Source organism: Podarcis tiliguerta (genome assembly GCF_965153285.1).
Source record: "Podarcis tiliguerta genome assembly, chromosome: 3".
NCBI classification, from domain to species: domain Eukaryota; kingdom Metazoa; phylum Chordata; class Lepidosauria; order Squamata; family Lacertidae; genus Podarcis; species Podarcis tiliguerta.
In genome coordinates this window covers 106,810,101-106,826,525 of record NC_139536.1, presented here as the reverse complement: position 1 = coordinate 106,826,525, position 16,425 = coordinate 106,810,101, and the positions used below count along the sequence as shown (strand labels likewise).

At 45.3% G+C, this 16,425-nt stretch overlaps 1 pseudogene across 1 annotated transcript; it reads left to right on the top strand.

Annotated features, from left to right (window-relative positions):
- Positions 1-13,742: 13,742 nt before the first annotated feature.
- On the top strand, positions 13,743-14,246 carry LOC310673727 (protein mago nashi homolog; annotated as a pseudogene). The gene has a single exon. The product of its transcript is annotated as a protein mago nashi homolog (transcript).
- The last annotated feature ends 2,179 nt before the right edge of the window (positions 14,247-16,425 follow it).

Sequence of the window (16,425 nt, the reverse complement as noted above, 5' to 3'; positions counted from 1 at the left end):
CTGATCGGCAAGTTCTAGGCTCTGTGGTTTAACCCACAGCGCCACCCACGTCCCTGTATTTTAGAGTACTGTGACTTAATTTGGCCAACTTTCTGGAGGCAGCATGGCAGTAATGGGTGGGCCCAACCCAAGCACACTCTTGGATGTGTGAACAGAATTTGTACAACATCTGGAGTTCTCTACGTCCCATAGTTTAATGCTTCATCTATTGTGCTTATTAAGCCGAATAATGTGCAATTGCTATAGTGCTAAAACAACAATACTTCTGTTAATTTGGAAGATTTATGCCCTGTTTTTCAACCCTATTATCGTAACAGCTTACAAGCAACAAATAATGCAAAAAACAACAACAACCCTGAACCCTCCTTTCCCACCCCACAGCCCCATGTCCTCTGACTGACTGATGGGGCCAGAGTGAATCTCATTTTAGCTCTGCAGTCCCAGGGCAACTGGAAGTTGGAACAGACTCTTCTTCCTGGCAGGAAGAGTGGAAGCCAACCTCCTTCAGCTGCTCCTTCACTGGCCAATGGATGGGGCCAAGTTCTTGCCATGATCTTCTTCCTTAGAGGAGTGAGGTACAGTCACTCTTGGCCAGTAGCAGAGGCCAAAGTACACTATTAAACATCTTAGGATGTACAGATAGAAGATAGCATTCAGGTTTATTTAACCCCCTCTCAATTCGACATGAAAGAGAGCCATACTGAGAGGAAGACCTCTGCTTTGTCGAAACCTCTGGCCACTTTAAATTGGCAACATTTCTTCAAGGATCCCAGGTATCAGAGAGCCAATTCACCAACAGAGGGAGAGTTTCAACTTTCCAAAATCTGGAGATCACCTGGAAAGGTAAGCAGTTTGGAGGGACTGTTTATGTGCCAGGTATGCATGACCAAGCACTAGTTGAGAACAACTAGTATTTTTTCTAATATCTTTAGGTCTACTTCCCAGAAGGATTGTTGAGCAGAAACTGCATAATTTCCAATAACGAGTCCTACCTGACCTACCATATTTTTCGCTCTATAGGACGCACTTTTCCCCCTCCAAAAATTAAGGGGAAATGTGTGTGCGTCCTATGGAGCGAATGCAGGCTCCTTGGCTTCAGCGAAAGCAACGTGAAGCCTCCAAAGTGCAGAGGGAGCGCTCCCTCCATGCTCCGGAGGCTTCACGTTACTTTCGCTGAAGCCTGGAGAGCGAGAGGGGTCGGTGCGCACCGACCCCTCTCGCTCTCCAGGCTTCAGGGATAGCCGCCTGAAGCCTTCGGAGTGCAGCGCGAGTTCCCGCTGCGCTCCGGAGGCTTCAGGTTCCTTTCGCTGAAGCCGGGAGAGCAAGACTCTCCCGGCTTCAGCAGAGAAGGAGAGCTGCACAGTGCTTCTTCAGCCAAGCGGGAGGAGAAATGGAAGGGGCTCCGTTTCTCCTGCCGCTTTGCTGAAGGGGCGCTGAGCAGAGAGGGGGAGATTTTTTTTTCTTGTTCTCCCCCTCTTAAACAAGGTGCGTCCTATGGTTGGGTGCGTCCTATAGAGCGAAAAATACGGTATATTAGTTGTTAATTGCTTTCATGCCCCAGAAGTTTACAGGAGCACAGCAATTGTGAAAGCAGTTGTTGACGTCTGCTAGCTCCTTCCTGTTCATGTAACACCATAAAGGACACCTCGGGTTTTCCTTTCACTTGCAACCTCTGAAGATTACATTACTTGACGAAGCACCATCCAAATTAGTCGTCCAGACATAGAAGCACAGCAGTTCAAGCAACATCCAAGAAATCTGTGGTAGGGCTTCACATACTGTGTGACTATTGCTATAATTATGACCACTCTGGGTAGGTGTTCAGTGATTCTAAATGATTAACTAACCATATGCTTTCTATTTATAAAAAAAAGTGTCAACACTTTTTTTTTAGTCAACTCGTCTGAGCTAAATGAAGTGATGAAAAGTCAAACCCTGATCACCTGAAATGGCATGCCAAGTCCTTCGCATGATTTGGACAAAATGAATAGTAAAAGTAGCAGATCTGTTGGAAATACCAGGATTATTATTTTTTAAACCCAAATAAACAAAAGAGATCAAATTTTCAGCACAATATTGTTTCAGTAATAACCCTCGTCTGGTTATTAATTCACTTAAATCCAACGATGAATATGAATGGTGGTTTTTGCCAGACACCATCTTCCGGTTATCATCACCCAACACACCACATCTTTAATGAGGTGGAATTGGTGTTTGTTCAGACTGCCAGGAGAGCGCAGCTCTTCCAGCTGACCCAATCTGCTTCATCTCACCGGACTGCTCAAAAAGCAAAGAAGCACACATATTTTTGGTAAATGAAGTACAACGGCATGCTTGATCTCTTAACACTGCAGTGTTAGAGTAATCCATATAAATGCTGAGCAAGATTTTACTGGCACTTTCCCACATGACCTTTGGGACATCCTTATAGAGTAGAAAGCTGAATGAGAAACACACACACACACAAACAGTCAGCATATGTTAGGAATCCGGTCCTATGCTGGTCTCTTCAGCTACTGAAACAGTTTTCATGCATGTTGGCATAGTACCCACACAGAGGGATGGGTGAGAGGGAGGGAGGGAAACGGATGGAATACCCATTCAGCTGCCTAATGGCGTCTGCGTCACCCAGGAGATCACAGCCACAGAGATAAGAAAAGAAGAGGCATTCCATTGTCTGGAGAGATCACTTCCTGGTTTGCATGGAGAAGCTGTTTTCAATGGAGCCCAGCAATGGAGGTACACAGCTGTACTTGTTGGGATACTGCCAGGGAGATAAAGTCCATCTTGACTCCACGTCGTCTCCGGATGTCCATCAATCTCCCGTAGACACGCAGTATCAGCAATTAGCGACAGGAGCTCCAGAAATAGCTTGCCAAAGATCCAGAGCTCTTGCACACTCTATCAGCAGATATGCACAGCAAAAGATGCACCCAGGAGAGCATGATTTACAAGTTTATTCAGTGTTGATCAGAACAAAGAAAAACCATGACTGCCTGCTAGAGAGAGTTCCGGCAGTGAGAGAGAAACGAAAGCAAAAGACACAACAGAAACATCCTGTGAACAGGAAATACGCAGGCTGTGACACAAACACCCTGCTCCCTTTTAAGGTGGAACGGAAATATCCTAACAGTACTGAGGCAGCACCAGAAATTTTGTCCCCCTAAAGATTTTGCACCCTGTGCCCCCCATGCTACGCCACTATTCATGCAGTCTTCTTTGAGCTGGCCCCTTCCCCAGGACTGGACCAAGGCTGATATGCTGGAGACACATCCTCCGCAGGGTAACTTATGCCCTAGTCAGAAAATGACCTCTTGCTGGGAAAAACTTCATACCCTCCTACATACAGCTATACATGCTAGAATACAGCTTGACAAAGAGAGCAGTGATGGAAGATGTGGCCCTCTGATTCTCGCTGTCTGGCCCTTGGGACTACTCTTGCTTTGGCCTAGCTTTGCACCTGAAATATTTTTGCCTGGCTGAGATGTTGCACTCTGATATTGGCTCTTAGTTGTCTAGATGGAGGATGGAATCATAGAATTGTAGAGCTACAAGGCTCATCTGGTTCAACTTCCTGCAGGAATGCAGGAAACTTCTGCCCCACATGGGACTTCAAGCTATAATCCTGAGATGCTCTACCAACTGAGCTACCAATATTGTGTGTGTGTGTGTGTGTGTGTGTGTGTGTGTGTTACAAGAAACTGGCCTACTGTACAAAGATAAAAATTTTGCTTCATTCAGAATAAGGCTCACCCCTCAGGCTGAAAAGGGTTCCTCTCCACTGATATAAACCTTCCAACAGGCAGGGGGATTTCCCACTCCTCACTTGTCTGTGCTTCACTCACCACTAGTATAGCTCAGTCACTTAAATATTCTGGGCCACAGTCAGCTACATATTTGTCCTAGTGAGAGCCAGTACACCTATTCCCCTGGATGGTTAAGTCCAGTCAAAGGTGACTATGGGGTTGCAGTGCTCATCTTGCTTTCAGGCCGAGGGAGCTGGCGTTTGTCTGCAGACAGCTTTCCGGGTCATGTGGCCAGCAGGACTTAACCACTTCTGGTGCAACGGGACACCGTGACAGAAGCCAAAGTGCACGGAAACGCCATTTACCTTCCCACCGCAGTGGTACCTATTTATCTACTTACACTGGTGTGCTTTTGAACTGCTCGGCTGGCAGGAGCTGGGACAGAGCAACGGGAGCTCACCCTGTCGTGGGGATTTGAATCACCAACCTTCTGATCGGCAAGCCCAAGAGGCTCAGTGGTTTAGACCACAGCGCCACCCACATCCCATAGTCGCCTCTGACTGGACTTAACCATCCAGGGATTTTTTACCTACACTGAATAACACCCCACAAACATCAAATGAATATGCATAAGTTGGGGCTGGGGTGGTGTCTGCTACCTGTTCACAAATCTGTCTGTTTGCTCCCCCCCCCAAAAAAAATTATACAGGGCTCTAGTTGTAACAGCATTCCGTCACACTCCAGCATGAAATAGAAGCCCATGTGGAATAGTGGTTGGAGTCTTAGACTAGGACCTGGTAAAAAGAGGGTCAAGTCCTCACTCAGCACACTGGGTGACCTTGGGCCAGGCAGACACTCCCAGCCTAAGCTACTTCACATGGTTATAGTGGTGATGAAATGGGGGGCTGGAGAACCAGGCATAGCATATTGAGCTCCTTGGAATAAAAGGTGAGGTATAAATGTCATGAATGAATGAATAAATGAATGAATGTTGCCCCAACTATGTAAAGTAACATTTAAAGGTCCTCTTAAAAGTAAAGGGACCCCTGACCATTAGGTCCAGTCATGACCGACTCTGGGGTTGCGGCCCTCATCTCACTTTATTGGCTGAGGGAGCTGGTGTACAGCTACCGGGTCATGTGCCCAGCATGACTAAGCTGCTTCTGGCAAACCAGAGCAGCACACGGAAACACCGTTTACCTTCCCACTGGAGCGGTACCTATTTATCTACTTGCACTTTGATGTGCTTTCAAACTGCTAGGTTGGCAGGAGCAGGGACCGAGCAACGGGAGCTCACCCCATCGCGGGGATTCGAACCGCTGAGCTTCTGATCGGCAAGCCCTAGGCTCTGTGGTTTAGACCACACAGTGGTTTAGCAGAGGTTAAATCCCACACTTCACTCATCAGCACCCACCAGAAGACCTAAAATGTAACAATGGGTGGTTGGCTTTTCATCCTCCGAGACTTCTCTATTCAAAGTGCCATCTTGTCCCCAGTTGTGTTTAATGAATATACGAAGTTGTTCGGCAACATCCAGAGGTAGAGCCTTAGGTGTCATACCATATGCTAAATAACCCATAGCTGTTACTCACATTCTCATTCTCCCCTGCCCCTGGGTCCTATAATCTGGTTTCTTATCCATTGTTTGATCATGCCATGAAACTGGATGTAGGCGAGTCAAAAGAGAAGGAGAGAGAATCTCAGTCAAGACTGAAGCATTAATGGTCAGATAGACTCATCATTTGGAGTTGCATAATAGGTAGTGTTCACCTTCCCTCAGACTGGTGGTTGTTGAGTGCTCCTAATTATACATGGAAACACAGGTTATGGAGATGAGCAAGGAGCCATTTTCATCAGACGAACCTGGTGAGATTTGTCCAATTCAGATCTAGCAATGGCAATTAATGGCTTTGCAATCTTGAGGTTAGATTACAGATGATGAATTTTAGGCAAGACTGGCCTTGCTTGCTTGGTGCATAATGACCTCCTCCCGAGAAGAAAACGCACTGCATCCATGTTCCAGCACCTGCAAAGGCTCACTATGACCTTTTCTGCAAAATTCAAGGTGCCGGTTCTGAACTATTAAGCTCTAACTGGCTTGGATCCCACACACTTTAAGATTCACCCTCTCAGTGAACTTCAAGGCTCAATGAGGATTATCCCACCCCCCTTCTGAATGGTAGCCCCCAGTCACACACACCCTTTATGATGTTGTAGCATGACATTCACCAGTCACCATTTGCAGGGTGAAGTAGGACCGTTTTTCGATAACCTCACAACTGGCAAATTGAGAGCACCAACCCCACACTATGGAAGTTGTGGGGAAGAATCAATTCATTCAGTGTGATAGTATTTGGTGTAACACAGTTACAGGTGTTAGGCGCAGGGAAAGAGGCAAACCTGGGGAACCTCCTGAGGCATCTCTTTGATAAGGGGACCTTATCCCAATGATATCTCACACCCTGTCCATTTCATTACATCTGTGGCTGGCAAGTCCAGATGACATGGGGTGATCAGGTGTCTCCTCAGCAAAACCTTCAAGGGGTGCTGGCAAAGACAAACACAGATCAGTCAGCAGATTTTCTGGCACTTGGAGCCAGAGTGGAATGGTCCATGTCAGATAAATAGTGAAATGGGTATTCTTCATATCAGGTACCTATGCTGGAGGGTTGGTAGCTTTCCAACATATTTATCCCCTTTGCTGCTTTTTGCTAAGTTAAGAAAGCAGGTGTCCATGCCTCATACTATCATCATGACTATTATTGGGGGTTAGGGGGAACAATGACAAACATAGACAGCATCTTAAAAAGTAGAGACATCACCTTGCCAACAAAGGTCCGTATAGAAAAGCTATGGTTTTCCCAGTAGTGATGTATGGAAGTGAAAGCTGGACCATAAAGAAGGCTGATCGCCAAAGAATTGATGCTTTTGAATTATGGTGCTGGAGGAGACTCTTGAGAGTCCCATGGACTGCAAGAAGATCAAACCTATCACTTCTGAAGGAAATCAGCCCTGAGTGCTCACTGGAAGGACAGATCCTGAAGCTGAGGCTCCAAGACTTTGGTCACCTCATGAGACGCGAAGACTCCCTGGAAAAGACCCTGATGCTGGGAAAGATGGAGGGCACAAGGAGAACGGGATGACAGAGGACGAGATGGTTGGACAGTGTTCTTGAAGCTACCAGCATGAGTTTGACCAAATTGCGGGAGGCAGTGGAAGACAGAAGTGCCTGGCGTGCTCTGGTCCATGGGGTCACGAAGAGTCAGTCATGACTAAATGACTAAACAACAACAGGCGGAACAATGTGTGTTTGCACAATTTTATGGGTACCTCACTAGCATCAGTTAATCCAACAGATCAAATTAGCAGGAAATGCAATATAAAGGCCACTTGACTGCATTTCCCCATTTAATTGCTTCTGAAGTATTTGGGAGGGCAGGAATTGGGCGCTTGTAAATATTCATACAAGGCTGGCAAGAAACAATTCTGTATGCTCTGCATTATTGCACTAATCCTCTTTAATTTTTCTTAAAAATAGAAAGCCTGTACACCACGTAAGTAGGCAGCCTGCAAGCCATTTTATTTTCTTTAGAGTAGAACTTGTGTTGCAAATGGCAGGAAGCCATGAGCCACAAAAATAAAACCATTCTAACCCTAGTGCTAAGTAAGGAAAACAAAGATGTCTCAGCAATTAGCAATATTATATATGTTAGTACTAAGTAACAACAGATGTTTCAACCAGAGCCCAGTACATTCCTCGCAATCCTTCAGAAACCAAAAGCCTCTTGCCGTTGCTATACATTACAATTATCTTGGGCTTTCAGTCCTTGCAAATGCATTCTGAGTGGCGAATGCTAAAGTTTGTTAGTATCGGGTGGCTCTTACCTGTAGCTACATCAGCATGCTGCATACTTCTGCTGACTTAACAGACTAGCAACAAGTGTGCTCTGTAAAGACATGCGCAGGCTATGAGTCATTAGCAAGCATGCAAAGCTAATTGGCAAAACACTCATAAAAGATTCTGAAGGTGGGTTAATTACAATTCATTACGTAAACTGTCCCTGGGCTATTGTTAAAAAAAAAATATGCATTAACTTTCAAGGTCCAGTATTTTATGATTCACTTTGCCATGTTGTGAGAAAGTCTTTGTATCAAACTACATTCATTACAATTCAGGCCACAAAAGCCTTTACGGGTTTTCTTGACATTATTTCCATCCTTGTTATATAGGAATTCATATGGGCTGCACATTGCTAACAACTGGCAAAAAGTCAAAAAACATTTATGGTATTTTCTTACCATATACACAGGCCAGCTTTAAAAGCTACAAAATTTAATTGCTTCCCCTTTCCCATTTGTTCCTTTTAGCAAATAAAAAGCTGAGGGTGGAGATACGATGGCAGGCATGCAGCAGGCAAGAAGACTGCATTTTTGATTGCCCAATTGATCTTCATGGACTTTGCCTATCTGACATGTAGAGGTTCACTATGAGTCCGTCATCAGGAGAAATACAGGATGGCTAAGCAACAGAATAAATGCTCAGTGCATCATTGCGAAACATACCCGATTGCCAAAATTGGCAAAGCAAATTATGTTGGTGCAGCAGGCTAGTAGCTACACTCAAATTGTTCATATCTAATATTTATTGATAGAGCAGCCTGTCCATCGAAGCTGACAAGTGTATTAGCAACTCAAGTACAGTGGTACCTCGGGTTACATACGCTTCAGGTTACATACGCTTCAGGTTACAGACTCCGCTAACCCAGAAATAGTGCTTCAGGTTAAGAACTTTGCTTCAGGATGAGAACAGAAATTGCGCTCCAGCGGCGTGGCAGCAACAGGAGGCCCCATTAGCTAAAGTGGTGCTTCAGGTTAAAAACAGTTTCAGGTTAAGTATGGACCTCCGGAACGAATTAAGTACTTAACCTGAGGTACCACTGTCCATCAATGGCTCACGTCTCCAAAAGGGTATGGGAGAATGTGATACTAATGTCCAATGCGAAGATGAAGGTCTACTAGGCTTGTGTGTTGAGCATGCTGCTTTATGGAAGTGAGTCATGGGCAACTTACAACTGTGAGGAGCAATGCCTCAAACCATCCACATGGGCTGTGTCAGGAAGATGTTGGGTATCACACGGCAGTACAAAGATGTGCTCTCCCAAGTCCACATTCCCAACATGTTTGCACTCCTGTCTCAGTGACATCTATGGCGGCTTGGTCATGTCTACAGAATGGAAGATGGCAGGATCCGCTCTACGGGGAACTGGCTCCAAGCACCAAGTCTGTGTTACAAAGATTTCTGCATATGTGACATAGACACTGGCAACATCAACCCCACTGTTTGGGAATCCTTTGTAGATGACTGCAGTGCTTGGAGACAGATAGTCAGGTTGTACATCCATAGCAGTGACCAGAGCAGGAATGACAGCTGGGAGGAGTGCAGGGAGAAGAAACGCCATGGTGCATTTGCAGCAGCACAACCAGATGCCTTCATCTGCCCCAGCTGCAACAAAAGATGATCACTCCGGCAACAGTCTCCACAGCCACAGCAGGTGCTGCAACCTTCCAACAGTTTGACTTCACCCTCAAAGGCATGCTCCTCCATTGTCTCCCGAGATAGACAGATATCGATGTTATTTAGCAGAGGTAGCCAACAGATTTCTATTGTATGCTTTGTGTCCATGAAATATACTTTATATACGTTATTTACACAATGGGCTGCATGTGATTGGCTAAATCTGGGATTCTCCTGTAGGCCAATCAGGTTGTGGATTCACTTCCACCTGGAGCTGGATTGGGTGGCTCCTGCGGACCAATCATACGGCTGCATTGTTCTAGGACCAATCAGACTGCTGCATTCTGAATCCTATTGTTCTAGGACCAATCAGACTGCTGCATTTTGGATCCTATTGTTCTAGGACCAAACAGATTGCTGCATTTTGGATCCTATTGTTCTAGAACCAATCAGACTGCTGCATTTTGGATCCTATTGTTCTAGGACCAATCAGACTGCTGCATTTTGGATCCCATTCAACTCAGTACATAACAGTCCACTTATTGAATCCTGGTGAGCCAAATTCATAGAAGCAATGGAAGCCAAATAATTCAAGAGGAAATGATAAAAAGGGGCTGAATAAAACCCCTCTGATGTATATGTTGTTATAACCTCGGATAGCTCAGTTGATAGAGCATGAGACACAATCTCAGGGTTGTGGGTTTGAACCCCATATTGGTTGAAAGATTCCTGAACTGCAGGGGGTTGGACTAGATGACTCTTATGGTCCCTTCCAACTCTATAATTCTTTGTGCCACACGCATCGTTTTAACTGCGAAGACATAGGCATCTACCTTTCCTTGAGTCTGGCCATTGGTCCATCAAGCTCTGTATTGTGTACATTGGCGGTGTCTCTCCAGAGTTTCAATGGACCAATGAATCCAATCTACAGCCTAACTGTAGATGCTCAGAGCAGAACCTGGGACCTTCTGCATGCAAAGTAGATGCTCTACCACAGAGCTATGGTGCTTCCCCTAAAATTTAGGGCCTCCATATACTGGTATATGACTGAAGCCTTACTCCAACCCTTTAGACCAGTGTTCCCCAACCTTGGGCCTCCAGCTCCAGAACCAAACGCCTGGCTGACGAAGACCACTTGACAACTGAGTTACAGAATCTCTCAAATGTGTTAATTGCCAATGGATACCAGCAAAACAGGGTTACGAAGCTAATCCAAAAAGAAACACCCCCCAAAAACCAAGACACAGAAGAAAACAATGGCATAGCCCTCCTTCCTTATATCAAGGGCACTACAGATAAAATTAGCAAAATCCTCCATAAACACAATATCAAAACAGCCTTTTGCACCAACCAAAAAATAGCCAATATCCTCAGAAACCCCAAGGATAAAATTCAGTTGGAAAACCAAGGGGTCTATGAAATACCCTGCAAAGTCTGCCCAGCCACGTACATTGGACAAACAAACAGACGAATAAATGCACGGATCGCAGAACACAAGAATGCCGTCAAAAAAGAAGAAAAAACTTCCTCTCTTTTCCAACACATGAAAGAAACAGGACACGAAATTAATTTTGCAGATTCCAAATTGCTCTTTAACATGGAACATCACCACAAGAGAATAATCATGGAAGCCATCGAGATAGAGAAACACCCTCACAACATGAACAAGCGTGACGACACATCCCGCTTGCCAGACATCTGGAAATTAGCCCTCCCCACAAAATCTGACACCAGATCCAGAGGCACACAGAACGCCATCACCAATCAACCACACCAGACCCAAACCCAGACCCTCTCCACAGATAAATTACAGACACCATCCAGTAGCCAAACCAGGGTGGCACCTCCGGATGCTGCACCCCCCTGCAATCCCTACACAGATCTGGCTGGCACAGGCCACAAAACCACAGCTCGCCCCTATACACGAAGCCAAGCCAGAGCACAACCAAGTGCAGTACAGCCATCTTCTCAGAAAAACTCTTCACAAAGTTCAAGAGTTCAAGACACGAAGGCTTTAGCAACTAATCCACACCTAATGACCCACCTAAGTGTGATTCAGGAAATCACTCAAGAAATCACTCAAGATATCCCTCAAGTAATTAAGGAACAAAAGAAGAAAAGGCACACTAGCCTGGGAACCTCCTCTCTGCCCAGAACATTGGAGGCTATACACCACACCTCCTCAACAGTATTTATAGGAACTCAAACACTGAGATCCTGCTCTGTTCCAGTAACAAGAAGCCGAAAGCACCAGCCTGAAGATGACGAGTGAGACCTCGTCGAAACGTCGCCTAGACACCCCAACTTTTACACGGGAAGACACCCGAGGACACCAAAACCTGCATATATATATACTATATATATACACACACACACACACACATATATATATATGTATATATATATACCGTATTTTTCGCTCTATAAGACACACCAGATCACAAGACACACCTAGTTTTCGGAGGAGGAAAACAAGAAAAAAAATATTCTGAATCTCAGAAGCCAGAACAGCAAGAGGGATCGCTGCGCAGTGAAAGCAGCAATCCCTCTTGCTGTTCTGGCTTCTGGGATAGCTGCGCAGCCTGCATTCACTCCATAAGACGCAAACACATTTCCCCTTACCTTTTAGGAGGGAAAAAGTGAGTCTTATAGAGCAAAAAATACGGTATATACCAGCTTTCCTAAGAATGCATTTCATGCACTCCTTGGAAGACTGGCCATATGGCCTCAGACCAGCTTAAATTTAAGACTGTCTTTTAGTTCTCTTTGATTTCTGCATTGACAGTAATACTATAAAACGATCAATCTTTTTTTTTTTTTTAAAAAACGGCTTTGTTTAGGTACACACCTACACCAGAGGTAGTCAACATAATGTTCTCCAGATGTTTTGGAAAGCGTGTTCTCCTTCATGGAGAGCACGTGTTGTGGTGGGGTCTTGCAAGACATCCCACTGTTGCTGGGCGGGTAAAGGTAGTTGGCCACCATTGCGATTGGGCTCCTCTTTGTCGTTGGTGAGAATTTGATGTTGCCATTTTATGATTTTACAGCCAAAGAAATTTTCTATTCCCTGCGCGCAGCGTTGAGCTTCCTCTTTTCACTGCGTGCATCGGATTACCCGCCCACCCTCCCTATATTTAGGGTTGTTCACATTGACCTTGCTATGCCTGTCATGGGGTCGTCTGCTTTTGGGATGGGGGCCTGGTAGGAATTTTGTCCATTTGGCTGATTGGCTGGTGCTATTTGGTTTTTGTCTACTGTGTAGCAAATTGTCACAACTTGTAAGGCTGCAGTTAGCCATTGGCTTTCATGAATTGGTTGGTGGAGGGGCATGGATTGGCTGTGCCTGCCCCTCCAATGCTGCTGCTGCAAGGATATTCTGTTAAAGGGATCCAGGGGCTCGCCATGCTTCTGTCCAAACCCCTGTCAAGGGGCTAGGGCCATGCAAGAGTCCCTGAGAGCATTTGGGGAGAGGGGAGGGCATGGTTCCCAGCTCCATCTTTCTCCCCAAAATGTTTTCCCTTTCTGACTTTTGCGGGCGTGCGAATGTCAGTCTGCCCTGGGTGGAGACAGATAGTCGCAACCAATGCCTAAGCAACCAGTCACATTTTCTGTATTTTAATAATGTTGTGGTCAAAATTATGCCCAAAACAAAAATTCTGTGTGAATTGTGTTTTATTGGCGTGGCTTGGGGACCTCGACACGCAACTCCATATTCTATCAACTTTGACCATTCACCATGGTGACCGGGACTGATGTGAGATAGGGACCCATAACATCTGGAGCTCACCATAAGGACATAAGTGCCTGCTGGATCAGGCCAAAGGCCCACATAGTCCAGCATCCTGTTCTCATAGTGGCCCACCAGATACCTGTGGAAAACTCCCAAGCAGGATTTGAGTAGAAGAACACTCTTCCCTCCTGTGGTCTCCCAGTTACTGGTATTCACTGCTACCTTGCCTTAAAGGTAAAGGGTAAAGGGACCCCTGACCATTAGGTCCAGTCGGGACCAACTCTGGGGTTGTGGCGTTCATCTCGCTTTATTGGCTGAGGGAGCTGGCGTACAGCTTCTGGGTCATGTGGCCAGCATGACTAAGCCGCTTCTGGCAAACCAGAGCAGTGCACGGAAACGCTGTTTACCTTCCCGCCAGAGCGGTACCTATTTATCTACTTGCACTTTGACGTGCTTTCGAACTGCTAGGTTGGCAGGAGCAGGGACCGAGCAATGGGAGCTCACCCCGTCATGGGGATTCGAACCGCCGACCTTCTGATCAGCAAGCCCTAGGCTCTGTGGTTTAGCCCACAGCACCACCCGCGTCCCTTACCTTGCCTTAGGCATTTCTAAAACCACACAAGCAAACTATTGCAGTGGTGTGAGGGCTATGGGCTTCATTTTGGGCTTCTAGAAGCCAAAGGGTCCTGAGGTTTAATGAACTCTCAGCTTCATGTTTAAGATGTGAGGACAAGGTCTCGGGCGGGCCTGTGGGGAATATGCGGCCATGGTGAGCGATTTCTATCTGTGTTATTACGTTGGGCACAAGAGGAAATTCAGCCACAAGTTTCTCGAGTTCCGCCCTGACGGGAAACTGAGATAGGCAAACAACAGCAATTATAAAAATGATGTCATGATCAGAAAAGAAGCCTACGTACACAAATGTGTGATGGAAGAGCTAAAGAGGATAATCGATGACAGTGAAATCACGAAAGAAGATGATGTGTTATGGCCGCCTCCTGACAGAGTTGGCCGGCAGGAGCTTGAAATTGTAATTGGTGACAAAAACATCTCTTTTACACCATCAAAAATTGGTTCTCTTATTGATGTAAATCAGTCCAAGGATCCAGAAGGTCTAAGAGTGTTTTACTACCTTGTCCAGGACCTCGAGTGTCTTGTTTTCAGTCTCATTGGATTACACTTCAAGATTAAGCCAAGATTAAGATTAAGTTCGAGGGACACGGGTGGCGCTGTGGGTAAAAGCCTCAGCGCCTAGGGCTTGCTGATCAAAAGGTCGGAGGTTCGAATCCCCGCGGCGGGGTGCGCTCCCGTCGCTCGGTCCCAGCGCCTGCCAACCTAGCAGTTCGAAAGCACCCCCGGGGGCAAGTAGATAAATAGGGACCGCTTACTAGCGGGAAGGTAAACGGCGTTTCCGTGTGCGGCTCTGGCTAGCCAGAGCAGCGATGTCACGCTGGCCACGTGACCCGGAAGTGTCTCCGGACAGCGCTGGCCCTTGGCCTCTTTGAGTGAGATGGGCGCACAACCCTAGAGTCTGTCAAGACTGGCCCGTATGGGCAGGGGTACCTTTACCTTTAAGATTAAGTTGCTGTTCAAGCTTAAATTGTATGGATTTAAATTTGTACTGTAAAGTTTCTTTCAGTGGGGTGACTTTCCATTCCTTATCTCTCATTGGTTTTATGTGCGTCAGATTTTTTACAGTGAATTTAATAAACGCTAAAAAGCTTAAAAAAAGAAAGATGTAAGGACAAGATCCACACTACGCCAGGGATAATGAAACCTTAATAAAATTCTCTAGGCACCCCTTCAAACAACTGCGTCAGTTATAAATATGCCAGTCAAATGCCAGCTAATTTCTTTTATGCCATGGTTTTGCCCTCCGGTGTCAGGTGATCATAGTATTACCGTAACCATAAAATACTATGTTTTCCTGCTATTCCCCTTTAAAGCCTACATTTTCTAAAAGCTATCTAAACCTGGCACGTAGATATGAAATTCAGCATTGTACCCTGAGTAAGGCCCTGTGGTGCTTTGACATTTCTGCAGCAAGACACTGAGAGCAGATGAACATTAGTCAGCATTTGATTTCTAATTGCAGTCTCAAAGCTTCAGGGATAATGTTCAAGTTGAAAGAGCACAGCCTTTGATGGTAGCTCTCTGAGGGAGAAATTTGTTTTAGCTTTTCTCAATGAATGTGATTTCCAAGGATAAAGATCAAAGCGATGTCAGTGGCCAGAGCTATGGCAAATGCAGAATGCAGCCTCTTGCAACCTACAATTAACACTACAGTTAGACTGAAGTCTAGACTAGAGGCAAATCCCTTGCCAGCTTTAGCTAACACTGACAGAGATGTGGCAGGACAGGATATTGCTGTGGTGGCGAGAATAGAAAGATACAAGCTACCCGAGTGGTAGAGGAGAGACAGGATTAGACTATTAATCTAACAGTTAACCGTGTGTGTATGTGCATTTGCATATAATTTTATCTATTGAAATGTTTATAGACAGCGCTTTCGTAAAACCACAGCAAGGTGGTACGCAGCATACAAAAGTGCAAGGTCAATAAAAGAATCAGTTAAAACACCAGTAAGTACTGGCTGAAGAAATTCACATTGCAAAGGCCTGTTTGAATAACATGCTTTTAAAGTTACATCTAAAAAAATGCAGAAAGCAAACTTCCACAGGCACGGAGCTGAGAATGGGTTTTTGTTTTTTAAAAAGATTTGCTTACCTCCTCTGTTACACAATAGGAAGTACACACTGTTAAGTGGAGATAGAAGCCGTATGTATGAGTATGTGTGGAGCTTATCAATGCGGTATGCAGATGACACTGCTCTCGCTTTCATGTGGAAATCAAGTTCTGTGAGACCAAGTCCAGCCAGTGCCTTCAATTGAGTTGGTGTGAGAAGTTCTGAATGCACCTTATACATACAGGAGAAACTGGAATGGCAGAATTGGCTCTGCAAGGAGGGAGGGAGGAAGATGCTACCTGGCCCTCTAACTCCTGTGCCTTGATTTGCTCATTGTTTTCTGAAATAGCTTATTTTATTTTATTTAAGATTAATTTTGTTAGTTGCCTTGTGAGGCCTCACACCCCAAAACAGGGGATAAGCATTTTTAAGCAAGTAAATAAATATACAGATGTATGGAGAACCCCCTTTTTTATTAGCACTTACGTACATTTTTATGTTGTGTAATTATGCAAAGTCCAAATGGATCCCCTTTCCTTCCTCAGAAGAAAGCAACCGTTGAGATTGCAGGGTTGCCCACACTGTTATCTCCTAATCCTATATGGATCCACTACATGATTTGTGAAACCTAGGCAAGCAACCAAAATTCTCAAAAAGTGTGAGGGAAATCTAGAAAGGCTGCATTTACCGCTTTCTTCTATAAATGGCTCTTCTGGGTAAAAAAGGTAAAGGTAAAGGGACCCCTGAC